Here is a 7,495-nt window from a genome sequence, read left to right on the forward strand (position 1 = left end):
ACTCCCACTCCTAAGGGGTTCTCAGAGCATTACAGTAAATGGTCCAATGGAGATCTCCAATTTTGGCACTCTCTCTCTCTCTCTCTCTCTCTCTCTCTCTCTCTCTTTCTCTCTCCCCCTCTCTCTCTCTCTCTCCCCCCTAATCTTTGGTTGGGGATTTCTGCTACTGCTCCTATCAGATGATCAGAAGCCAGTGATAGCCTCTTTGATTGGTCTAGGTACAGGAAATATAAGTATATAATAATATCATTAGGACTCATTCTATCGATTTAATTTTTATGTTAAGGTCTCTGGGCTATTCAGCCTCTGGTTACTAGTTATACAGGCAGTGTTGAACATGGGCAGACTCCTCATGATGGCCTCAAATTAGACCCTTTATTCATTGACCATTCCCAAAAGTTCTCTATCTCCAGCCTCCAGTGTCACTAAATGTTTCGTGAAAGATAAATGTGGATGGAAGGTTTTTGTGGTTGAGTTGGTGTCCCAGTCCCACCGTTAGAAGTCTTGCCAGGTTACAATGGATAACTTGTACAGCTCCAAATCTTTTGTTACTAGAAATGCTCCCTGGGGTAATACTCATAGATTCCTAAGACTTTCCACTGGAAGAGGGTTCTCTTCCTTAACAGTCTTCTATTCCAATAGTCTCAATATTCTCTCCCTTCACCTTCCCAACCCACCCTAGACTATTCTGGACCCATGGCCCACTGCCCTCCATTCACAAATAAAAGCTATTTGATTTCTGATTCCCAGGGAGATCCAAGAATCACACTTAGATACTTACTTGTTACTCAGTCATTTTGGATCTGCGGATTATAGATTGATTATCATTGACTTAACATTTACATATAATTCTAAGTGTCGTTTTATTTTTGGAATATAATATATCATCATCTCTTCTCATACTTAGAAATCTTGAAAGTTAAGGAGAATTTCACTCAATATGACACAAAAGCGTTGTACAATTTCGTATTACAAGTTCCTTTTCACTGCATACTTCATAAAGTTACATCTAGATTACCTCATAAGTTCTTTTGTTGTTGTTTATTATTTAATTACTTTGGGGTTAATTATGGTAAAACTAATAAAAATAAAGGATCTTCAACAAATAGTGCTGGTCTAACTGGGTGTCTAAATGTAGAAGATAGCAAATCGATCATTATCTATCACCCTGAACAAAACTTAACACTTATCAAAGACCTCAGAATTACACTAGACACACTAAATCTGATAGAAGAGAAAGTTGGTAACAGCCTTGAATATACTGGCAAAAGAGAAAACTTCTGATGAGAACATGAACAGCTCGGGCACTAAGATTAACAATTAGTAAATGGGACCTCATGAAAGGTCATCCTTAGTGAGGTAACCCAGACCCAGAAATACAAACATGGTGGATATTCGTGATAAAGTGCAACATGGGCCCAAGATAAGAGGTGAGGAAGCCACAACATCTGCCCCAACAAAAGGAGTAAATTGGTCACCCAGGATTCAGGGACACAGGAACCCCTGCCCAGCCAGGGGCCCAGGTTCCCTTCTGGTCGGAACCAGTGCCCTGAGCAGAACTTAGGTGTTGGTTCTGCACCCACTCCTAAAATACCCAGAGAGAGCCTGACTCCCAGGTGCTCTGAAATACCCAGGATCACAGGAGAGGCCACAATGTCTGCCCCAAAACCCACCCCAATACTCAGAGTAGCTGGGTACCCCAGGATCCAGGGATCCAGATATGAAGGAACCAATGCCCTGCGAGAACCTTGGTGGCTGGCTCTGCACCAATTACCACAACACCCAGGGGAAGCCTGATTTCCAGTTGCTATAACATGCCCAGGAGCAGAGGTGCTTTGAAATACCCAGAATCACAAGAGAACGGAATCAGAGGAAGCATCAGGCACAAGAGATAAGATACAACCAAGATCTCAGGATCAAATGATCCCAGAATCATAGGATCAAATGAACATCTGGACTCTAAGGAGTTCTGACGCAACCAGGATAATAGGAGAGACAGGCTGCAGTCCCAGACAGCAAGGGCAAGTAACACTATAGATAACAAGTTGGCTGGAAAGAGGCAAGCACAAGAATATAAGCAAGAGAAACCAAACCTACTTGGCATCATCAGAACCCAGTTCTCTCACTACAGCAAGTCCTAGATATCCCATTGCACCAGAAAAGGAAGATTTGAATTTAAAAATCACATCTCATGGTGATGATAGAGGACCTTAGAAATGTCATAAATAAATCCCTTAAAAAATACAGGAGAACACAGGTAAATAGGTAGAAGACCTTAAAGAGAAAATAAAAATCCCTTAAAGAATTACAGGAAAACATGCCCAAACAGGTGAAAGAATTGAACAAAACAATCAAGGATCTAAAGATGGAAATGGAAACAATAAAGAAATCATAAAGGGAGGTAATCTTGTAGATATAGAAAACATAAGAGAGAGAGAGAGAGAGAGATCAGGAGTCATAGGTGCAAGCATCACCAACAGAATATAAGAGATAGAAGAGAGATTTTCAGGTACAGAAGATAACATAGAAAACATTGGCACAATGGTCAAAGATAGTACAAAAAAATGCAAAAGAACTCCTAACCCAAACATCTAGCAAATTCAGAACACAAGGAGAAAATCAAATCTGCGGATAATAGGTATAGAAGAGTGGGTAAAGATTCCCCACTTAAAAGGCCATTAAACAACTTGAACAAAATTATTGAAGAAAACTTCCCTAGCCTAAAGAAAGAGATGTCCATGAACACTCAAGAAGCCTACAGAACTTCAAATAAACTGGACCAGAAAAGAAACTCCTTCCATCACATAATAATCAAAGCAAACAATGCACAAAACAAAAAAAGAATATTTAAAGCAGTAAGGGAAAATGGCCAACTAACATATAAAGGCATCAGAATTACATCAGACTTCTCAACAGAGACTATGAAAGCCAAAAGATCCTGGACAGATGTAATACAGAACCTAAGAGAACACAGATGCCAGCCCAGGCAACTATAAACAGCAAAGTTCTCAATTAACATAGATGGAGAAACCAAGATATTCCATGACAAAACCAAATTTACACAATATCTTTCTACAAACCCAGCCCTACAAAGGATAATAGATGTAAAACTTCAACACAAGGAGGGAAACTACATCCTAAAAAAGCAAGAAATTAATCTTTTTTCAACAAACCAAAATAATATAGGCACACAAACATAATTCCACCTCTAATAACAAAAGTAACAGAAACTAATAATCAATTTTCCCTAATATTTCATAACATCAATAGACTCAATTCTCCAATAAAAAGACATAGACTAATAATAGCTGGGATACAGAAAGAGTGCCCAGCATTTTGTTGCATATAGGAAGCATATCTCAGTGATAAAGATAGCCACTACCTCAGAGTAAAAGACCATGAATAAAATTTCCAAGCAAATAGTCCCAAGAAACAAGCTGCAGTAGCCATTCTGATATCGAAAAAAAAAAAAAAAAAACAAACCAACTTTCAAAAAAAAAAAACTATGAAAACAGACAAAGGAGGACACTTTATATTCATGAAAAGAAATCTACCAACATGAATTTTCAGTTCTGATCATCTACACTCAAAAGGCAAGGGAACCCACTTTCATAAAAGAAATACTCAATATATAATACATCAGCACAATTAAATTACAACCAATTGATAAGGATATAAACCACCCACCTAGAAAGATATAGTTTGCTCATCTAGACAAACAAAATTCTGTACGCATCATACCTTAAGAATAGTCATGACAACCTATAAATGTGCAGAGAGATTTAAATTGGATATTTATTTACATTTCAAATCTTATTTCCCTTTCCCGGTTTCCTGTACATAAACTCCCTATTCTGTCCTTCTTCCCTTCTCCTATAAGGGTGTCCCCCTCCCAATCCACTCCAATTCCTCCCCCTGACATTCCTGTACACTGGGGGTCCAACCTGGGAGGGACCAGGAACTGCTCCTTCCTTTGGTGCCCAACAAGGCCATCCTCTGCTGCATATGCAGCTGGAGCCATAGGTCAATCCATTTATAGTGGTTTAGTCCCAGGGAGCTCTGGTTGGTTGGCATTGTTGTTCTTATGAGGTTGCAATCCCCTTTAGTTTTTTCAATGCTTTCTCGAATTTGAGGGTCCCACTCTCAGTTCAATGGTTTGCTGCTAGCATTCGCCTCTGTATTTGACATGCTCTGGCTATGTCTCTCAGGAGACATCTATATCTGGTTCCTGTCAGAATGAACTTCTTAGCTTCATCTTAACACCTGCCTCCATGTTCTCTGGGCCGCCCTCTCTCTTCCTCTGGTGACCTCTCCTCTCTAAAACTTTTCTCCTGACCATGCTTCCTTCTTATCCAATGACAGGACTTGTTCTATCATGTACCTGCCTTCACATGCATAATGACATCAACCTATAAATATTGAAGCACAGATATTCAATAAAATTCTCACAAACTGCATCGAAGACCACATCAAAAAAATCATTCACCATGAGCAAGTAGGTTTCATTCCAGGGATGCAAGGATGGTTCAATATACAGAAATCTGTCAATGAAATCCACTATATAAACAAACTCAAAGAATAAAACACATGATCATCTCACTAGATGCTAAGAAACAGTTTGACAAAATTCAATATTCCTTCATGATAAAAGTCTTGGAAAGAACAGGAATTCAATTAAAAGCAATATATAGCCAACAAAGCAAACCAGTAGCCAACATAAAACTAAATGCAGAGAAACTTGAAGCAATCTCACTAAAATCAGGAACTAGACAAGGCTGTCCACTTTCTCCCTACCTATTCAATATATTAAGTGAAATCCTAGCTACAGCAATCAGATGACAAAAGAGGTCAAATCAATACAAATACAAATTAGAAAGGAAGAGGTCAAAATATCACTATTTGCAGATAGTATCTTTAAGTGACCCCCAAAATTTCATCAGAGAACTGCTTAAACTGATAAACAACTTCAGCAAAGTGGCTGGATATAAAATTACCTCAAAAAAAAAAAAACAAACAAAAAAAACCCAAAATCAATAGCCTTGCTTTACTCAAAAAATAAACAGGCTCAGAAAGAAATTCGTGATATGATACCCATCACCATAGTCACAAATAATAAAAAATACCTTGGTGTGACTCTAACCAAGCAAGTGAAAAATCTGGATGACAAGTACTTCAAGTCACTGATGAAAGAAATCAAAGATCTCATAATATAGAGATCTCATGCTCATGGATTGACAGGAATAATATAGTGAAAATGGCCATCTTGCTGAAAGCAATCTGCAGATTCAATGCAATCCCTATCAAAATTGATATCTTCATAGACTTAAAAGAAAAATTGGCAAATTCATTTGAAATAACAAAAAAAATGACAGGGAAAACTGTTCTCAACAATGAAAGTACTCCTAGCGGAATCACCATCCCTGACCTCAAGCTATATTACAGAGCAACAGTGATAAAAATTGTATGGTGTTGGTACAGTCAGGTATATCAGTGAAATAGAATTGAAGACCCAGAAATGAACCCACACACTTATAATCACTTGATCTTTGACAAACGACCTAAAACCATCCTTGGAAAAAAGATGGTATTTTCAACAAATGGTGCTGGGTCAACTAGAGGTCAGCATGTAGAAGAAAGCAAATTGATCCATTCTTATAGTCTTGTACAAAGCTCAAGTCCAAGTGAAACATGAACCTCCACATAAAACTAGATACCCTGAAACTAATAGAAGAAAAACTGGGGAAGGGCCTGGAACACATGTATCAGGAATCAACAAGTGGGACCTCATAAAACTGCAAAGCTTCTTTAAGGCACAGGAAACTGTCAATAGTAGAAAACGGCGAAAAACAGATTGGGAAAACATTTTTAACAATCTTATATCCAATAGAGGCCTAATATCCAATATATACAGAAAACTCAAGAAGTTTGAGCCCAGAGAATCAAATATCCCTATTAAAAATGGGGAACAGAGCACAACAAAGAATTGTCACCTGAGAAATAACAAATGGCCTTGAAGCACCTAAAGAAATTGTCAACATCTTTAGTCATCAGGGAAATGCAAATCGAAACAACCCTGAGATTTTACCTCACACCAGTGAGAATGGCTAAGATCAAAAACCCAGGTGACAGCAGATGCTGGCGAGGATGTGGAGAAAGAGGAACTCTCCTCCATTGTTGGTGGGCTTGTAAGTTGGTGGAACCACTCTGAAAATCAGTCTGGAAGTTTCTCAGAAAATTGTGCATAGTACTACCTGATGACCCAGCTATTCTACTTCTGGACATATACCAAAAGATGGTCCAACAAATAACAAGGACACATCCTACATTATGTTTATAACAGCCTTGTTTTTTATAGCCAGAAGCTAGAAAAAAACAGATGTCTTTTAGCAGAGGAGTGGATACAGAAAATATGGTATATTTGCACAATGGAGTACTACTCAGCTATTAAAAAATGCCTTCATGAAATTCTTAGACAAATGGATGGAACTAGGAAATATCATCCTATGTGGGGTAACCCAATCACAAAAGGACACACATTATATGTACTCAATGATAAGTTGATATTAGCCTTAAAGCGCAGAATACTGAAGATTCAATTTACAGACCACATGAAGCTCAATTGGAAGAAAGACAAAGGTGTTGATGCTTCAGAACTTCTTAGAAGGGGGAGCAAAATACACACTGGAGAAAATATGGAGAAAAATGTGGAGCAATGACTGAAGGAAAGGACATCCAGACACTGCCACACATGGGGATCCATTCCACATGCAGTCACCAAACTCAGCCACTATTTAGGATTCCAATAGGTGGATGCTGACAGAAGCTTGATTTAGCTGTCTCCTGAGAGTCTCTGCCAGGGCCTGACAAATACAAAGGCAGATGCTTGCAACCAACCATTGGACTGAGAACGGTGTCCCATGGAGGAGTTAGAGAAAAGACTGAGGTAACAGAGGAAGTTTGCAACCCCATAGGAAGAACAACAATATCGACCATCCAGATACCCCAGTGCTCCCAGGAACTAAACCACCAACCAAAGAGTACACATGGAGAGCCTCATTGCTGTAGCCTCATAGTATCATAGGATGGCATTGTCTGACAACAAAAGGAGGAGAAGCCCTTTGTCCTGTGAAGCCTCAATGCCCTAGAGTAGGGGAATGCCAGGGTGGAGAGGCAGGATGGAGTGGGTGGGTAGTGAGAAGCACCCTCATGGAGGCAGGGGATGGGGTTATGGGATTTGGTGTTTCCAAAAGGGAAATAGGATAACAGGTGAAATGTAAATAATTAAACATCTGATAAAAGAAAAGAACTACAAAATACAAGTTGCCTTGGTCATCGTGTGTGTTCACTAAGACACAGTGAAATGACATGGTTACATTGTGGCACCATGCAGTACTTCTTCACTGGTCTTTGTTGGCCATGAAATGCTTTACTGGACTTCACTGGTTTTCACTGATCTTCACTTCGTAGAATGAAAGGTATCAAAACTTCCTGTGGT

The sequence above is a fragment of the Rattus norvegicus genome, chromosome 15 (assembly GCF_036323735.1).
Source record: "Rattus norvegicus strain BN/NHsdMcwi chromosome 15, GRCr8, whole genome shotgun sequence".
Taxonomy (NCBI): Eukaryota; Metazoa; Chordata; class Mammalia; order Rodentia; family Muridae; genus Rattus; species Rattus norvegicus.